The following is a 21468-nucleotide window of genomic DNA, read 5'->3' as shown; positions in this document are numbered from 1 at the left end:
CTTCTCCATGCCTCCTACACAGTTCTAAATGTATATCATAAATACAAAAAGTACAGAATTAATTATACATGTTAAATGTTTTATTTTTGCTGTTCTCAGAATATATCAAATTTCACTCAAAACAGTGACTTGAAGGTATTCATCATATAACAGCGGGGAAAAAAAACACAATCAAAATGATTGTGTTTAAAAAACCCATATAACATAACCAATCAAAAATCAGAACTCCTTAAAATTAACTTACTTTCCATGACGTCGAAGGATATCCTATGAACAGCTTACACTCTGTTGTGCTGTTATTATTTGCAGCCCGCCACTTTCTGAAAGAAAAGCTCCATCGTTTTGACAAATATGTTACATACAATAAATGACTTCTCGCTCTCTACCGCACTTTTCCACAAGGCCAAATCGTGTAAGAGCCATTTATAACTCTTGGAATTCTTCTAAGCAAATCCCGTCATTTTCTTTTTCCGCAACTTTCAGAAAGAAAACGTTCAAGATCACTTTCACAATCCTGTACTAGTAATATCTCACCCTTCTTGCTCACTCATGTTCCACATTTCCTATGACACTGATACTGCTTACTATGAAGCAGACTTACACTACCTCTATGACTACTACAGTTATTTAATTCTCTACATCACTTTTAATCACAAAGCAATTTAAAACAGTACATAAAATTATATCAACCTCTAGAATCATTATAGGCCAGTTACCTACCCTAAATTCTTTCTTCTGAAAACAGAAAGTAAGAATATTTTTAATAAGATGTGTAATAAGTGGATGTTGTCAAAGGACCATCATGTCATATAATAGCTGCAGTTAGAATTTTTTTTCTAAAATCAACGACTGTGTAGCCATAACATTTGAAATTAAAGTTGAAAACTTATTTTCATCAGGTTTATATAGTTGGAATTTTTAAATGACATTATAACCAAAAGTTTGTTCAAAATATGTCGACAGCATTGCAGACTTACATTACCTCTACTCCATGTTTTGATTGGCTGCTTGAATTAGCTTATTAAAAGAAACAGTTTTTCTGAACTCATTCAAAGTGCAGTTATTTTTCCATGACGTCAAGTGTTATGGTAAGAACACCGTTTGCTTTGGGAAATACTCTGTTGTCCTTTAACTAATCCGTGCCCACCACTTTCTGTAAGAAAACCTTCTTTTTTTTCAGGAACTACTTAAAACTGAAAAATAACTTTTGACTCTGTACTACACTTATCCTCAAGGCCAAATAGTGTAGGAGTCATTAGAACCTCTTGAAATTCCTCAGAGCAAATCCCGAGATTCTTACCCTAAAATTTTGGTTGTAAAAACACCAGGTAAGAATTTTCAGGTCAAAAGGCAATTTTTTTTTTCAAGTTAAAACAGAATCATTGCAGAATGACCAGCCGTTTCTAGACTTCAAATAAGCTGTGTAATGTCCTGATGTTGTTGAAGGACCGTCATGATATATAATTGCTGCAGTTACAAAAGTCCTTCCTGATATTGACAACTGCGAAGCCACAAAACTTTTAATTAAAGTTGTCAATTTTGTTCCATCAGGCCTACATCGTTGGAACATTAAAATGACATACTGGCCATATGTTCGTATAAATAATGTGGACAACATCTCAAACTTACATTGGCTACACTCCATGTTGTGATCGGCTGCTTTTACTAGCTTATTAAAGGACACTGATTTACTGTCTGGCAAAGTTAAATATATAAATGTTTCTGAGTCTACACTAGTAGTACTTGATAACGTACAGTTCTCGCAGTCATGCTGCCATTGATAAGAAAGGCCAAACAGGTGACCTACATCTACACCTTCATCTTGCAATACATCAAGCATATACATTAAAAACTCCTGACAATCTTGCTGAATATTTTGAGAGAATTGCGTTTGACCTGAACATTTGTCTAACAGATTTCGAATTTCAGACACACTTTCTATTTTTGTTCTATCAGTGCTACATTTCTCTAACACAGAATTCAACAAACTGCAAAATCTTTGATCCGAATTGACCACAATCTCTTCTTTTAAATTTTCTAGAGAAAACAAAACATTAACCACTACATTAGCATAGCAGTTGACACCAGAACTGTTTTCAAATTGAAAACCAACAACATCTTCAACAAAATCCTTTTTCTTTCTGCTTATAATTTCGGGTTCATAGACTTTTCATCTTTTTGCTACAACCTCTCTACTATTGGTCACATTTCTTCGTTTCTCACACGTTTCTCAAACAAAGGATATTGAGGCAAATGTGGCGCATACTCTCTTCTTAACCTATTGTATTCCTTAACACAATCTAGATCCGCACAAATGTTTGTGACATCACACTCAATCAAGTACAATCCCGATAAAGTTCTGACTCGTGACAATGCCACATATGCCATACCCTCCTTGAACACAGAACTGCCAATATTCACCAATGCACTGTCTACACTTAAACCGTGCGTTTTATGGATTGTCACCGCATATGCCAAGCAAACAGGAAACTGCTTACGGCGAACATATAAATCTTTTACAAGCAAAAACCTAGCAGAGCAACGACCAATTAGCTGTACTTCCTCAATGCCATCAAATTTAATTTTAAAAAATTCAATTCCATCTCTATTTCTGTATTTCTCAAAATCAACAACATTACCCATTGATCCATTTACCAGACCTCTTTCAACATGTAAATTCCTTCTTAAAATGATACGGCAATTTAAGCACACATTCAGAGTCTTTTCAAAACCTGCAGTTTTAGATATAGTCTTCTCTAATGAATCCAATTTTGATTTCAAATTCTCAGACAAAATAATTGTTGCTCCCATATGCTCTACTCTGTCAATAGCTTCCAGTTTCACAATCTCTTGGTTTTCTAAATGCATCATTTTGTTGTTGAGGATGGCACATTCTGCAAGAGTTGGCATCAAACATATTCCAGATTTCTTCTCAGTAATTTTCTGAAAAATATTCTCAGGCACAACGTCTTCTTCTGGATACAAATTTGACAGTAATCGTGCATGTAAAGCTTCTTTCCCATGCTCGGTCACTTTTCCGATTCTAACATCTTGTAGAATATTCTTATAATCTTCATCCTTCGCTTGACGCATATTTTCACGCAGTTCAGCATAATTGAAGTTTAACCATATATTGACGTTGCCAATGCTCCCTAGGCACTTCCTGGTATCTTCATGCATGAGCATTTTGAACACAGGTTGTCCTTTCACTGGTGTCAGCTGCAGAAGATCACCGAAAACAATGATGTGTTTGCCACCAAATAACACATCATACTCTGTTTTGAGAACTTCTTGCATTCTCAAATGCACAAAGGCATGCATGACATTGGAAACCATGCTTACTTCGTCAATGATAAGAAGTTTCATTTTCCTCAAGACTCTTGAAACTTCACAACAAGCATCTCCAGATAACTTGTGGTATTGTAATTTGTTATCATGCTCCACTGGCAGCATCAGTAGACAATGCAAAGTAATACCTTTAATGTTATGTGCTGCCAGTCCAGTTGGAGCGGTGACAACACAAGACAGCGATGACTCAGTCCTTTTCTGCAAATAACATGAAATTGCTTTAATGAGGAAACTTTTTCCAGTTCCCGCTTCTCCACTCACGTACAGTCGGACAGGCTTCAACGACGTACATGAGCACTCTTTCTTCTCATGACTTAATCCATGATCTATTTGGTTGGTAACTTCGTCATATATTTTCCTCTGCTCAACGTTGAGTTGTCTTTCCAAGTCTTCTAAGTTAACCGCATCCTCCTGAGCATGTGCCATGGCTCTTTCCACTTCAATCATGGCAGTGGCAGCTTCATTTTCGATAACTGGTCCTCCTAGTGGATCCTGACTCAATGAAACAGAACTCTGACTGTCCTGAGAACTGTCTCTAGCAATCTCGGCTGCAATCGTTGCTTCCTGCTCGATTTCCGCATTCAACATTTCTAGATATTTGGGAAAAACAGGACATCCTATGGTCTCCTTGGCGGCATTGAAAGAGTCTTCATAACAGAGGAAATCTACAAGCAGTTCCTCTTCTGCACGCCAAGGCTTGAAAAGTTGCAAAAGTGCTAAATAGAAAAACTCTTTTCTTTCAGGAGATTCGCCACTCAATTTTCGATGGTTTACCAAGTGGCATTTTCTTTGCTTGACCAGACATCCCTCACTTCCAATTACAGCATACACTCCTTTATCAATATCTTCTTTGATGGGAAATGTCCTCCCACATATCCTTCAATTCTGTCTTTTCTTTTTTGGTGATGTAAGATGTCACATACCGAGCCACAGTCATACAGTTATCAGCCACAAACTGTATATCCATGTTAGCATTCCACATGGACAAAATCACTGGGTTGTAGTCGTTGATGTACTTGGACTCTTCGTTCCTTTTCAAATTGTACGTATTTTTGGGTGATTTCTTCATCACATTATGTCGCAGTGAAGACATCAAACTGTTCACTCTTCCTTTAGAAATCACCGGTCGTGGAAAGGCGAAACGACATTTTGTGTAGAACTTGTCCTTGTTTCTGAATTTACGATGACAGTACTTTCCACAACGATGGCTTTGGAAGCGTAAAACTTGTTCTCTTAGACTTTTGTCTTCCATTGCCTTTGGAACAGCACATGTAGAATACTGTTCTATGAAACTCATCACTAAGTCATCCGGATCTGTTCCAAAATTGGGTGCATCTTTGATCCACAGCAGCATATGTATATGAGGAGCACCTCTTGCTTGGTACTCCTTTCTCCAGAAGAAATCCAACACCTCTCCAAGAGGTGGATTTTTCTTGTTCATGATGAAAGACATCATAGCTTCAAATCTATGATTGAAGTACCTGCATACATTCACTGGATCCAAGGAGCACAGTTCTCCGGGTGTCTTGAATTCGATATTTTCAATGTTTCCATTTGCCTCTCGTAGAAATTCAAGTAAGTCTTCCCAGCCATACTCGGCACAGCTGAGAGTGAGGAACCATGTGGGAGTTCCTAAGTTCCTCAGCATACATTTTAAATCACCATGACGACGGTACCAGTACTCATTAGTACCACGCTGACACGCCATGAGATTAATCAGGTGAGAATCCAAAATACTGTCTTGCACATTGACTTTATCCATAAAATCACTTGCCGAGATATTTTGCATCTGTACACCACTTTTCAAGATGTGGTTCACTGCATATGACAGTCCAGACAGATCGCTTTCAAACAGTAGATGAAGCAAATAGGGAATGCATTGACGAAACCTAGGATCTTCTGCATACAATCGTAAAGTCCGGTATTCAGAAGCAGGAATTTGATCAGGTCGCTCATCATATCTTCCTCCTTGAGCCTGTTGGAAATAGCTGTGGGAAACACCGAGCTTCCAAACTTTCCTCCCAAACACTAATGGGACTTCCTTTGGCTTGTTTCATTTGAAACAACTCAATAGCATTCCCCATGACTTCCTTGGAATGCAAAGGATGAACACTATAATGTTCATATATTTCTTCATTTTTAGAGGCTTCTACTTTCTCAATTTGACCAGCACACAAATCGCTATCCTCTTCTTCACTTACTTCCTCTTCTGCAACATATACATTCTTGTAGTACTTATTTTTTTTCTTCAAATACAATGTTGCCTTTTTGACTTTCCTAACATCCACTAAATCTTGCCAGATTTTCTTACTCTTTGTCGGAACCCCATTAACTAAGATAACCAGAGGTTCCTCTTCCACTTTCTCTACTCCCATTGTATTAATGTTTTTCTTCAAATCTAGAGGCAAATAAACAACTCTTCCCTTTAATCCTCTCTTTAAATCTGATGGAGGCAATTTCCCTGTCTTTGGCTCCATTCGTACAATAGCCTGAAAGGGATGGATACTTTGAATCAAAATAGATTCATAAGTATTTAAATCCTTCAATTCAGAAGGAATCTCAACCAATTCCAGATTATTATGAACCGCTCTAGCAGGCATCCGGTTTTGATTTAATTTGTTACAACAATAAGTACACACACGTTGATCCGATCCCAAATCAAAATAATTTTCTACCATCAAGTATGTTGCAAAATCCTTCCATTCACTATTATTTTCACTTTCACTTTTCGCATATCAATCCACTAACTTAGTCTGATTCTTATAATAAGTGCGTCGACAACACACACAAGTGAAATTAAGCCTCTCACTTGATTTCACCTGAAACGTGGCAATTTCTTTCTGAAAATTATCTGTACTGGAAACCTGTACACTATCTTCCACATTACCTTCTTCTTCTGGGTCAATTTCAACATTCTCCTCTTTACTTGCAAAGTAACAAAACTCAATTTCTTCACAAATATTCTTCACATCTACTTCAGAACCATGCAAAGGAGCAGTGCATAATTGTTTAAGCATAATTGCTGGACTCTTAGCATAATACAACATTCTAACTAATTTCCTCACTTTGTTATGATGCACTGCTAGCATCCTGAAATGATGAAAAACACTCTGGCATACTCTCCTGGAAAGACAAGCCAGTGAATGACCATGCAAACCTGTCACTTCTCTCACTCTGCAAGGATCTAATTCTTGCAACAACTTCATTTTCTGTTTTAAAGTTTTCTTATTAAATGTCCGTACAAAATCACAAAGCAAATTGATGGAATCCTGTCGCACACTGCAAATACTACTACACTTCAAGGTATACACTGGTCCCTTAGGACGTCTTCCTAAAACCTCATTACCTAACACGTCTTCTGCCTCTGTTGTCACAAGTTTTTCTTTTTCAACTGGACAACCATCTTTCACCTCATAAGCTCGACCACTGGTGTCAACTGCATGCACCAAATCATTATCCTGGAAATAACTCTCCTCATTAAAAAATGCCTCACAACTTGAACTATGCATCCATTCTCCTGAAAAAACTTCACAAAAATTACTACGATTAACTGTTCTCTTCCATCTGCTATTTCTTTTGAAATCATAAATTGCCTTGTTTAGTTTCCTAATTCTATTGATTATCAAAATAAATAACTTTCGCTTAATTTCAAATGCCTGATCAATAATTTTCTCAACTTTTTTTTTTCTCTTATAAAAAACCACTTTCTGTTGACCTTTCTTAATATTTTTTAACAAATTGCCAATTATCCTGTTGCGGAACATTCGTCTACGAATGTCCCTAAACTGATTTTTCCTTCTACTACCATGCACAGAGTTATCTCCTGCTCTAGCAGTAACATTTTTGATTGGCCTTTCCTTTCCGTTTAAATTGGCTCTCTTTTTCTGGACTAAAACATGTTCTGTAGTACTACTTTTTTTTCTACAAATGTTTCTTAGGAATGATTTCGTTGTCTTACCCGGAGCTTTCTTGGTGACTTGATGAGTTTTTATTGTAGAGGACTGCTGCAAGCATTTAGTAATCTGCTGTCTTTGAAGTTTTGTAGCCTTTCGGGTTCTTTCTTTAGATGGCATAATGTAGTTTTGAAATGATCTGCAGTTGAATCTGTGGTAAAATATAATAAAATTTTTTATTAACCACTATTACCAAACAGTAAATCAATAACAGTCGTCAAAAAATTAACACACTACTTGTCAATTTTACATACAATAATTTTTAGTGCATTGGCAAATTTAGTAGTCACAAATAGTAGCAAAGAAATAGAATGCTTCTACATTTGACCTTTGCTCTTTTATATGTGAATCTGAACTAATTTTTATCAGCATATTTCCCTTTTTTATTAAAGACACTTCACACAAGCTGTTTTTGAAGATGTGTTTAATTTTAAATGAAACGGTTAACATGTTTACTTTTCATTTCCAGTAACTTTTAAAAATAAATGTTTATAGTTCCATAGGCTCGAGCAGGTCAGCTTCCCACCCTATGTCATACAATTCTGACAAATCGGCATCCTCATCATGTTCTTCATCATCCTCAGGATTTAAATCATCAAAGGGATCTACTTCCACTGATGTTTCAATCACAATTTCAATGATAATATCGAGATCAACAGATTGCTCATTATCACTCATGCTTGATGTTGTCGTTATCTTTAAAGAAAGAGAACAACAATGAGATGTTGCAGAGTAAGAGACAAATCTCAGAGACTATTATTGTAAAATTGTTTAACAAGAGTAACATTTTGCAGATATTATTTAACCATGTCCAGCGATGCTGAGGAGGTGAGGCCTATGTCCAATTTTTCAGTGAACAGGACTCATCTCTTCTTAACCTTGGATAAGCCTCACCAACACTGTGTCCCCTGCTAATACTTAAATTTAAAGGAGCAGATTTGTGTTAACTGGCGCATCCCCAGGGATGCACCAGTTAACGTGCGCCACTGCTCTGCCACCCATGATGTGCCGCATTTACAATGCAGAGCACCATTGAGCAAAAACAGCACAGATGCGTCACGCATCTGTTCCACAAAAACGGCGCATTGCACGAATCACGTCGTAAGCGCGACATGTCTACTGCAATGCAAAGGGGCAAGCCACACATTGCATGGTGCATCACTCCTTATGACTGTTTCAAACAGGCGTAAGGATTTGATTCAGCAATGCCATAAATGTGACTCAGTGAAATCTTCTTAATTTTACTGTGTTAGTTTTACAGGGCTTTCATGCAAATAACTGGCCACCCTACAACAAAATGCTCACATGAAATCTAACGCAGGTTTCATGTGGCACAGGACTTTACAGCATGACACATCTGCCTAGATGCATCAAGTTGTAAATATGTCGCAACATAGCAAATCTTTTGCACCGCCGCTGCGTCACAAAAGTGACGCACAGCGGCGCAAAAGAGACAAACGGCTATCATAAATCTGTCCCTAACATTTTAAATGATTGATTCAGGATGACGATAAGGTGTGGCCTATCCAGAGGTTTGTGTGAGGTGAAGCCTACTCAGGGTTGCAGATGAAATTTAGGCTTGTTGAAGAGTACAGAGGAGATAATACATGTGCAGGCCTACCAATGAAGTGAGTCATGTCCACTTCACTCTTGAACAAAGGCCAGACCTCTTCTGTGTCCGTGGACAGGCCTAAACCTCATCTGCATAATGTGATTCGTAAAGTTAGGAAACACAGGTGATGTAATTGAAAAATGTGGAATTTCTTTTCCTCATTTCACAATCACATCACCTGTGTTTCCTTTGCTTAGGTATCTCATTGTGCAGATGGAGTCTAGCATATCAAAGAGTACACAGACGTTGAGCACTGTATATAACAATTTTGACATTTACAGAAGATTCAGCTTCTCCATGCCCCCTACACAGTCCTAAATGTTTACAGTTTAAACTGACGGTATCTTGTTGGAGATGAAGTGAGGCCTGTCTTGCAACATGGTGCATCTTTTGCATCACTGCTGCATCGGTTTCATGTGGCACAGGACTTTACAGCATGACACATCTGCCTAGATGCATCAAGTTGTAAATATGTCGCAACATAGCAAATCTTTTGCACCGCCACTGCGTCACAAAAGTGACGCACAGTGGCGCAAAAGAGGCACACGGCTATCATAAATCTGTCCCTAACATTTTAAATGATTGATTCAGGATGACGATAAGGTGTGGCCTATCCAGAGGTTTGTTTGAGGTGAGGCCTACTCAGGGTTGCAGATGAAATTTAGGCTTGTTGAAGAGTACAGAGGAGATAATACATGTGCAGGCCTACCAATGAAGTGAATCATGTCCACTGCACTCTTGAACAAAGGTCAGACCTCTTCTGTGTCCGTGAACAGGCCTAAACCTCATCTGCACAATGTGATTCGTAATGTTAGGAAACACAGGTGATGTAATTGAAAAATGTGGAATTTCTTTTCCTCATTTCACAATCACATCACCTGTGTTTCCTTTGCTTAGGTATCTCATTGTGGAGATGGAGTCTAGCATATGAAAGAGTACGCAGAAGTTGAGCACTGTAGTCAACAATTTTGACATTTACAGAAGATTCAGCTTCTCCATGCCCCCTACACAGTTCTAAATGTTTACAGTTTAAACTGACGGTATCCTGTTGGAGATGAAGTGAGGCCTATCTTGCATCATGGTGCATCTTTTGCATCACTGCTGCATCACAAAAGTGACGCAACAGCGGCGCAAAAGAGGCACATGGCCATCATCAATCTGCCCCTAACATTTTAAATGATTGATTCAGGATGACGATAAGGTGTGGCCTATCCAGAGGTTTGTTTGAGGTGAGGCCTACTCAGGGTTGCAGATGAAATTTAGGCTTGTTGAAGAGTACAGATGAGACAATACATGTGCAGGCCTACCAATGAAGTGAGTCATGTCCACTTCACTCTTGAACAAAGGCCAGACCTCTTCTGTGTCCCTGGACAGATGTAAACCTCAACTGCACAATGTGATTCATAATGTTAGGAAACACAGGTGATGTAATTGAAAAATGTTAAATTTATTTTCCTCATTTCAGAATCACATAACCTGTGTTTCCTTTGCTTAGGTATCTCATTGTGCAGATGGAAACTAACATATCAAAGACTACGCAGAAGTTGAGCACTGTATGCAACAATTTTGACATTTACAGAAGATTCAGCTTCTCCATGCCCCTACACAGTCGTAAATGTTTACAGTTTAAACTGACGGTATCTTGTTGGAGATGAAGTGAGGCCTGTCTTGCAACATGGTGCATCTTTTGCATCACTGCTGCATCACAAAAGTGACGCAACAGCGGCACAAAAGAGGCGCACGGCCATCATAAATCTGCCCCTAACATTTTAAATGATTGATTCAGGATGACGATAAGGTGTGGCCTATCCAGAGGTTTGTTTGAGGTGAGGCCTACTCAGGGTTGCAGATGAAATTTAGGCTTGTTGAAGAGTACAGAGGAGATAATACATGTGCAGGCCTACCAATGAAGTGAGTCATGTCCACTTCACTCTTGAACAAAGGCCAGACCTCTTCTGTGTCCCTGGACAGGCCTAAACCTCAACTGCACAATGTGATTCATAATGTTAGGAAACACAGGTGATGTAATTGAAAAATATGGAATTTATTTTCCTCATTTCAGAATCACATAACCTGTGTTTCCTCAGCTTAGTTATGTCATTGAGCAGATTTAGTCTAGCATATCCAAGAGTACGCAGAGGATGAGGACTGTATCCAACAGAGCAATGTACATTACTCACCTCCTTTGACACTTACAGAAGCCTCAGTTTAATATTTCTCAGTTCAATATTTATTTAAAGAAGCAGACACCAATATGACCTTCTCATAAATGTGAAAAGCGTTTTTTTTAAAAAAAACGATTTTCTGGTCATAATTTGAAAACACAACACAGGTCCTATGTAGAAGCACATCCTATCAGTACTTAAATTAGCCAAGCACACATGGGGGCGTATTTACAAGGACATTACACCACGGGGAAATAACTTAAATTAAAATGGGGAAAATAACATCAAAGGGACTCAAATGCCTTTTAAATATGCCCCAAGCAGCCTATGAAACTCTAACAGTACATATCAAGAAACTTAAATGACTTCAATAAACGTTTTTAAACACATCAAGTAAAGCAGTTATTCAACTACATTCAAGGGGAAGTGACTTAAAATGCCCTAACACACATGAAAGCGTATTTTGAAGGCCCTTGCACCATTTTTGCATCACTTTTAACATGGCTATGTAACTCAAAGAAACAAAATCTAAATTTGCCAAGCACACATCGGGGCGTATTTACAAGGACCTTGCACCACGGGGAAATGTCTTAAATTAAAATGGGAAAAATAGTATCAAAGAGACTCAAAGGCCTTGTAAATATGCCTCAAGCAACCTATGAAACAAAGCAACATTTTAAATACACAACTTTCTTCATAATTTTCTCCCTAAAGCATACTATTCTCTATCTAAATTAAATGAATCTTTTCTCACCTTAGCAAATATTTTTTGAGTTTCAAAACAGTCTCAGACACACACTAATTTGTCTTCAGCAGAGCAAAAGGTATGCACTCCAGAGGCTGCAACCAACAATGGCACAGAAATGCTGTAATTCATCACACATATCTCTCATGTCACCAATCAAAACTCTTCCCTCACTTTTTTCAAATCAACACCCTTCCCCCTTCTGCCCTTTCTGCCTTTTTTCCATAGCAACCACCTCCTGAAAGACCTCTCATGTTTGCAAGTTCACACAACAATGTTTCAATTGAACTCTGAACTCTCAGTACACCTGCGTATCCAGTGCAATCTTTCATAAAACGATTTTTTCTTGACCATTCAAATTACATCTTTCAAAGAACTCATCCATGCACCCTAACTTTCTGTTTTCAGCAATCAAAATCCACCAATCACTACTACTGATTAATTACCACAGAAACTCCACAGTTTTTTTTCATTACATACTCCTACTGTTCCAACTGCCATTTCATTACCACACTTCATCTGACTGCAGCAGAACCTCTTCTCACCATGTTTTCTGTCTGGATTGTTGGACATAGTTATATCCACTGGGCTCAAAGGTATGCTGATAACAGAAATGTACACAACCTCAATTTACAAAATGTGGAAATCAACTGGATTGGCCACAGAGGATTAAGATGTCACCAATTGATACCATTGGTGAAAACCTTTTTGCATTTGCCAAAACCTGACCTGTTAATTGTGCACTGTGGAGGAAATGACTTGGGCACTTTGACTGGGGTAGGTCTGGAAATGCTTTTAAAAGACACCTTTGACCAATTGATGGCACTTTTTCCTCAAACTGCCTTGGTATATTCAAATATATGCCAAAGACAGAAATGGAGGTGGTCCAACCAATTTTGTCCACAAATTGAGAAATCGAGGAAGCATGTAAATAAGTCTGTTTCAGCTTACATGAGAGACCATGGAATGGGCTCCATCTACAACAATAACTTGCGTTACTACATGCAAGATATCTACAGAGGAGATGGAGTTCACTTCTCAGATGAGGGGAACAGAATTTTCATCCTGAATTTAAGACTATGTATTGGTACCTACTTGTAGGTACTTAAATAAGCCACAGGACCCAAAAGCTCTTTTCAGAGATACCCTACATCTGATCACTCACAATTATTATTTTACTCTAACTTTTTTCACTAAATTTCACCAAAGTACGCTCACCGGAGCGCTACCCGGTACGCGCACCGGACGCTGACCGTGCAAAAATTTGAAAAAAATTTGTTTTTTTCCGCACATATGGGCCTCCTCAGCCACCCTCAGAAAACCTAAGGGGTCAGGATAGGTCTACCGTGCCCCCTTCTACCCATTCTCAACATTATTTTCCCTCCATCTTGTATCTCAAATCTACCGAAACACAAAATGGAGGACTCCCGTAACGCTGCCGGTTCGCGTACCGGGGCGCGCACCGGGAAGCGCTCGCTCAAAAAAGGTGGGAAAGTAATATACAGAAAAACCACTGGAGACACTTTCACCAAATATAGATTAGCTCATACTACATACCAATCCCTACCATTTTCACAATTTTGGTTGGAATTCCATTTAGCCATTTAGCCTGTAGACCTCTCTAAATACCCTGAGGTAAATTACTTCACAAAACACATCTGAAGTGTTGGAATTGACAACCAATTAAAATGTTACTTTCATTTTCTACTTTTTTTACCTGACATTTGATTGGTTATGTACCTGAATATATATAAAGAAAGAGAGAGAAACACAGCCATTTTGACTACTACTTCCTGAACTACATTGCAAGAGCATTTTCACTGACAACTTAAACTTGCTTTTAAAAGGTAATATGTTATTTTATACATTTGAAAACATTTTCAGATAGTTATATACTATCCCTCTGTAAGAGTTAGACATTGAGAAAGGCTTGTTTATTATAATTATGGATTGATTTAGGTTTCTGTGGTATAATTATGAATTTACTTAGGCTTTTTCACAGGCACTTTTTAATGGTACTACTTCACGCCTGAAAAGTACCTGCCTGAACTTAAACCCCACAGTGCCCTATCTCTACTGATATATTTATTTTTTATGCAAATTTCAGCACAAAAATGGAAGGAGAACAGAACGTTTCCTTTGAAATTGTCCTAGAGATGAACAATGAGGAAATCATTGAACCCATTGACTTGGAATTCATGGATGAATCACGGGACCATGAACTTCTACAATGTGTAGAATCTGTGGATTTCTTACTTCAATATGAGGACGGTCAAATGTTGGAAGTTATGTTCAGTCAAAAAGAAGACATTTCGGACAGTCAAATGTTAGACGTTCTATTAAATTTTGAAAAAGAATCAGAAAAATAAATTTATATTTAATAATCAAAAAATGTTCGAGTCTTTAATCATTTTTAAACTAGTACCAAATTGATTATAATGTAAAGTCAGACTTATAGTATACTGTGCAACTTTATATTATCTCCAATGTGTATTTAACATCTCTTTATCATCTCCTGCTTCCATATTGTTTCTGCTTTCCTGACACACTATGGTATGAATTCCATATTCCACAATAACTTCTGAAACAACATGCAAGATATCTACAAAGGAGACGGTGTATATTATTTTTTTGACTCTGCATTGGTACCTACATATTGCTACTTAAATAAAAACGGGAAAAAAACAACAAAACGAACAATCAATAAACATACAATATTTAAAAAGTCTATCATTCTTTTGTCCTTATAATACGCTCCCCGGACCGCTTCCCGGTGCGCGTACTGGGCGCTCCCCACGAAAAAAAAACAAAAAAAAAAATGTTCCCCCGCGGGGCCCTTTTAAGGCCTCCACATCAACCTAGGGGGTCAGGGAGGATCTGCTATGCCTCCTTATGGTCATTTACCCCTTTGTTTTGGCCTCCTCTTGTCTCTCGATCCTACCGAGAGACAAGATGGCGGCCGCTCCGGACTGTTTAGAATGTTGACAGACACCGGAGAGCCAATCAGCTTCGCTTCGCGAAGTTCCGTTACGCGTCAGGTACGCGAACCGGGGCACTGCCCGGAGCGTGCTTACAGATATATATATTTTTTTGAACGTTAATTTCTCAAAATCCACTGGAACACATATATTGAGACCTAGCAAAGGCACATCGGGCTACCAGTCCCTACAATTTTGCCAAGTTTCGTGGAAATCCATTCAGCCGTTCGAGCTAAAAGTGAGGCCAACCGCCTATGGAAAGTTGCATGGGAAAAACGCGTTTTGGGACCCCCCTTTTTTCTCGGCCCCCCCTTGATGAAACCCCCCCAAATTTTTAGGGGCTGCTCAGAAACAAAATGTTCCATTTTACTGAAAATTTCAGCCAATTCCGTCCTCAAACGCCAACGTTATTCGACATAGAATTTTCAAAAATCCCATAGAGAAAAAATCCTAACTATATATACCTACTGGCGACCGCCAGTAGGTAATATAGATATATATATATACACGGAGTCAGCGCCTTCTTTTGATGGAAAGTGTGGTATGGTGAATATATATATATATATATATATTCACTCCGAATTACCTCTCATGTAAAGTAGTTTACCTGGACACCCAGCGTTTGCAATAAATCCTTTATTCTTGCAAGGGAAAAGTCACGACGCGTTTCACCCTTACGGCTTGATCACGCTCGTCAGGCCGATAACAACGGCCATTTTTAAAATCCCAAAGCACACCCTACGTGCAAGTCATGTGACAAACAAAGTGAATCCGAGGACATCTTAGTCTAGTCAGATGTCTTAGCTAAACAGTACATATCAGCTAGCTTTATATCATATATGAGACAAATATCGTTCAATATCTGAACCACGAGTATTTTGTATAATTATCACATTCATTCTGGCTTGCGTGATTTCATTGTTCGATAAATTCATTTCAAAGTAGATGGTTCAGATTTTCAAATACTCGAACATATCTAGTTCACAAAATATCAATGTTCAACACAGTGACCGTCCAGAATCAAATAATTCGATGTTGATACATTCCAATGGGTCATATGACATCACCAACTTTCTCATCTAGAACCAATGTTCTAATTGGTTGCAATCCCGTAAGCACAGGTTACGCCCCAGTGGGCAGATTCATAAATGCATCATGATAAACATTGCAAAACGCATTGTAAATGTCAATATATTTGTTGTTAATACATCCTTGTTCCACTGGACACATTACTTCAGAAATAGTGACTGTGTTCCCATGATAATGAACTGTCATTAAGTCCTCCAAGTTCATCTGCAAAAATTAAAATATTAAAATCAAAAACAGAAGGCTGATAAATCTGATACATGCTATCAAACAATGTGCATCTCTTATTCATATAAATGAACTTTCAATTCTTCACTCATGTTATGTCCCATCGGAAACAAGCTTTGAAAATCTATAATGTACTTAGATTCAAGTTTTCTTAGAGATAACTCATAGTTACCGCCTCTCACTCCTAGATCAACAGAATCTATGACCAGCATGCGTAGCAAGGTTTCATCCTGCATGTGTGTCTCAAAAAAATGTCTGGCAATAGGGTAAAGTTTATTGTGGGAACGTATGGCCCGCAGATGCTCCAGCACCCTTTTCTTGGCCTCATGTTTGGTACTTCCCACATACCACTTATTGCAAGGACATATTAGTACATACACACTGTATGGAGTATTGCATGTGAGATATTTACGAATTGTAAATTCTCTGTTAGTACCAGGAATAATCAGAGTTTTGCAGCTCCTACTATTTTTGCATGCCTTACATTTCCCACAGCGTGTGAAGCCTACACGAGTTTCCTTTCTTTTTTTACCTGCATTAGTTACATAGTTCTGGCTAAGTTCATCACGCAAGGTTCTCCCCTTGCGGAAGGGGATCTTTGGGTTCTCCTGGAGATACCTTTTCAAATGTTCGTCTGTGTTTAGAACATGCCAGTGTTTTTTGAGAATTCTACGAACTTCATAAGACTGGCCCGTAAACGTGGTTATGAATCTGACTGTATCAGAATCTTCTTTGATCTCTCTAGGGTGTAACAATTCTTCCCTAGTTTTAACACTGACACGTTGTATAGCTCTATCAATCACCTGTTTGCTATATCCTCGGCTCAAAAATCGCTGACACATAATGTCCTTCTCTTCTTCAAACCCCTCCAAAGTACTGCAATTCCGCCTGGCACGCAGCAGCTCGCCATACGGAATGCTATACACTAGATTTTTTGGATGGCAACTTGAGGCTCTGAGAATGCTATTGCCTGCTGTACTTTTTTTCTGAAAAGTTTTGTGGTCAGTGTGTTGTTTCTCACTTCCACTTTTATATCCAGAAATTCCATACTCGTCTTCCATACTCGTCTTGCCAGAAGGACGATGACGCAGGCTTTGGTCACCTCTCTGTTGGACTATGGGAACGTTTTGTTCCTTGGTACCACCGAGAGGAGTATGGGCCGTCTGCAGGTCATCCAGAATGCGGCTGCCCGCCTGGTGCTGAGGAGGCCAAGGAGAGCCAACTCACAGAAGGCGTTGGACGCCCTCCACTGGCTCCCCATAAAGAAGCGTGTTTTGTTTAAATGCTTGGTTATGTGCCACCGGATTGTCTGGCTAAGGGCCCCTGCCTATCTTCGGGACCTAGTCTGCAGATACGAGCCGCCCAGGGCCCTTCGCTCGGGTGGTACGGGGCTGCTGACGGTTCCGCGGATAAAGAGATCCAGAATGGGAGGGCGTTCCTTCACACTACTGGCCACCCAAAATTGGAACAAACTCCCGCTAGCCCTTAGACTAGAGAGCAGAGAGGGACCATTTCGTTCTATGCTGAAAACCTACTTGTACATACTGTAAGGTCTGGGTACGGGGTTTCCTCTGAGGTCTGTTTGCTTCTTCTCCACTAGCGCGGGGACACACCGTGATGGTGTTACTGAGCGCTCTACAAAATCCTTTATTATTATTTGATATGTTCTGTCAGCTGTAAGTTGAGACAATTGGTATTCAACTTGTCCACAAATTGTTTAGCTGAGCTAGCATCCCCATTCCAAATAAAAAAAATGTTGTCAATGTGACGCAGCCACAGGACCACGTTGTCAAATTCTGCCATTTCCCTGACGACCTGCTCCTCCCACCAGCCCATGAAAAGATTAGCATAGCTGGGGGCAAAGCAGGTCCCCATGGCTGTGCCCTGTGACTGCCGGTACAAGACATCATCAAAATAAAAGAAGTTATTGGTCAGACAAAATTCTATCATTGCCACGATCATTTGTGAGTGGTACAATAAAGAAATTGATCTTGTCTTTAGAAAGTGTCTCACTGCTTCCAATCCCAGACTATGCTGGATACTCGTATAGAGGCTACTCACGTCTAGGGTTACTAGAGTGAAGTTAGTCTCCCAGTGAATCTCATTGATGGTACTAAGGAAGTGAGTAGTATCTCTGATGTATGATGGTAATGCGATCACAAAAGGTCTTAGATAGTGATCTATGTATCTGGATGTGTTCTCCAACGAAGATCCTATAGAAGATACTATGAGACGGCCCGGAGGGTTGAGCTGGTCCTTATGTAGCTTGGGGAGAAGATATAGGATCGGTATTTTGGGATGGGCACAATAAAGGTACTGATATTCTTCCCATTCTATCAACCCTTGATCCCTCCATTTTAGCAATAAATTCCTAAAGGTGGTATAAGATTCCAATAGTACATCTTTGTTACAAATACTGTAGCATTTTTCATCACTCAATTGTCTGACTCCCTCTCAGAGGTATTTGTCTTTATGCTCAGATGTGAGTCCCTTGCTCACTGCACCATCAGGATTCAAGCAAGCCGGGCCGAAGACGGCTGTAATGCCAGAAACCGGTCCCCGTAAGCTTGTTTCCTTTCCAGTAAAGAATTGGCTTGGTAGTTTGGTCTGCCCTGTTCCCATGATGCACTGGGCCAGGGTCAGACTAATTTGCATGTAGCCAGGTTCTGAACTGGGATGGTGCAGTGAGCTAAAAAATGGTGATGGATCAAGCCCTGATCTTTTGACTGGGTAGGAGTGTTCTGCTTAATTCAGATACTCTGTCCATCGCCACCCCCTTTTGAATCGTTTTGGCCACCACAAGTGTGGAAGGGTATGCTCAGATGTGAGTCCCTTGCTCACTGCACCATCAGGATTCAAGCAAGCCGGGCTGAAGACGGCTGTAATGCCAGAAACCGGTCCCCGGAAGCTTGTTTCCTTTCCAGTAAAGAATTGGCTTGGTAGTTTGGTCTGCCCTGTTCCCATGATGCACTGGGCCAGGGTCAGACTAATTTGCATGTAGCCAGGTTCTGAACTGGGATGGTGCAGTGAGCTAAAAAACGGTGATGGAGCAAGCCCTGATCTTTTGACTGGGTAGGAGTGTTGTGCTTAATTCAGATACTCTGTCCATCGCCACCCCCTTTTGAATCGTTTTGGCCACCACAAGTGTGGAAGGGTATGCTCAGATGTGAGTCCCTTGCTCACTGCTCCATCAGGATTCAAGCAAGCCGGGCCGAAGACGGCTGTAATGCCAGAAACCGATCCCCGGAAGCTTGTTTCCTTTCCAGTAAAGAATTGGCTTGGTAGTTTGGTCTGCCCTGTTCCCATGATGCACTGGGCCAGGGTCAGACTAATTTGCATGTAGTTAGGTTCTGAACTGGGATGGTGCAGTGAGCTAAAAAACAGTCATGGATCAAGCCCGGATCTTTTGACTGGGTAGGAGTGTTCTGCTTAATTCAGATACTCTGTCCATCGCCACCCCCTTTTGAATCGTCTTGTACCGGCAGTCACAGGGCACAGCCATGGGGACCTGCTTCGCCCCCAGCTATGCTAATCTTTTCATGGACTGGTGGTAGGAGCAGGTCGTCAGGGAAATGGCAGAATTTGACAACGTGGCCCTGTGGCTGCGTTACATTGACGACATTTTTTTTATTTGGAATGGGGATGCTAGCTCAGCTAAACAATTTGTGGACAAGTTGAATACCAATTGTCTCAACTTACAGCTGACAGAACATATCAGCAAGACGAGTATGGAATATCTGGATATAAAAGTGGAAGTGAGAAACAACGCACTGACCACAAAACTTTTCAGAAAAAGTACAGCAGGCAATAGCATTCTCAGAGCCTCAAGTTGCCATCCAAAAGATCTAGTGTATAGCATTCCGTATGGCGAGCTGCTACGCGCCAGGCGGAATTGCAGTACTTTGGAGGGGTTTGAAGAAGAGAAGGACTTTATGTGTCAGCGATTTTTGAGCCGAGGATATAGCAAACAGGTGATTGATAGAGCTATAGAACGTGTCAGTGTTAAAACTAGGGAAGAATTGTTACACCGTAGAGAGATCAAAGAAGATTCTGATACAGTCAGATTCATAACCGCGTTTACGGGCCAGTCTTATGAAGTTCGTAGAATTCTCAAAAAACACTGGCATGTTCTAAACACAGACGAACATTTGAAAAGGTATCTCCAGGAGAACCCACAGATCACCTTCCGCAAGGGGAGAACCTTGCGTGATGAACTTAGCCAGAACTATGTAATCAATGCAGGTAAAAAAAGAAAGGAAACTCGTGTAGGCTTCACACGCTGTGGGAAATGTAAGGCGTGCAAAAATAGTAGGAGCTGCAAAACTCTGATTATTCCTGGTACTAACAGAGAATTTACAATTCGTAAATATCTCACCTGCAATACTCCATACAGTGTGTATGTACTAATATGTCCTTGCAATAAGTGGTATGTGGGAAGTACCAAACATGAGGCCAAGAAAAGGGTGCTGGAGCATCTGCGGGCCATACGTTCCCACAATAAACTTTACCCTATTGCCAGACATTTTTTTGAGACACACATGCAGGATGAAACCTTGCTGCGCATGGTGGTCATAGATTCTGATGATCTAGGAGTGAGAGGCGGTAACTATGAGTTATCTCTAAGAAAACTCGAATCTAAGTACATTATAGATTTTCAAAACTTGTTTCCGATGGGACATAACACGAGTGAAGAATTGAAAGTTCATTTATATGAATAAGAGATGCACATTGTTTGATAGCATGTATCAGATTCATCAGCCTTCTGTTTTTGATTTTAATATTTTAATTTTTTCAGATGAACTTGGAGAACTTAATGACAGTTCATTATCATGGGAACACAGTCACTATTTCTGAAGTAATGTGTCCAGTGGAACAAGGATGTATTAACAACAAATATATTGACATTTACAATGCGTTTTGCAATGTTTATCATGATACATTTATGAATCTGCCCACTGGGGCGTAACCTGTGCTTACGGGATTGCAACCAATTAGAACATTGGTTCTAGATGAGAAAGTTGGTGATGTCATATGACCCATTGGAATGTATCAACATCGAATTATTTGATTCTGGACGGTCACTGTGTTGAACATTGATATTTTGTGAACTAGATATGTTCGAGTATTTGAAATTCTGAACCATCTACTTTGAAATGAATTTATCGAACAATGAAATCACGCAAGCCAGAATGAATGTGATAATTATACAAAATACTCGTGGTTCAGATATTGAATGATATTTGTCTGATATATGATATAAAGCTAGCTGATATGTACTGTTTAGCTAAGACATCTGACTAGACTAAGATGTCCTCGGATTCACTTTGTTTGTCACATGACTTGCACGTAGGGT

This window comes from Lissotriton helveticus, chromosome 4_1 (genome assembly GCF_964261635.1).
Source record: "Lissotriton helveticus chromosome 4_1, aLisHel1.1, whole genome shotgun sequence".
Lineage (NCBI taxonomy): Eukaryota > Metazoa > Chordata > Amphibia > Caudata > Salamandridae > Lissotriton > Lissotriton helveticus.
The sequence above is the reverse complement of the archived record's forward strand: the minus strand, read 5'-3'. Positions refer to the sequence as shown.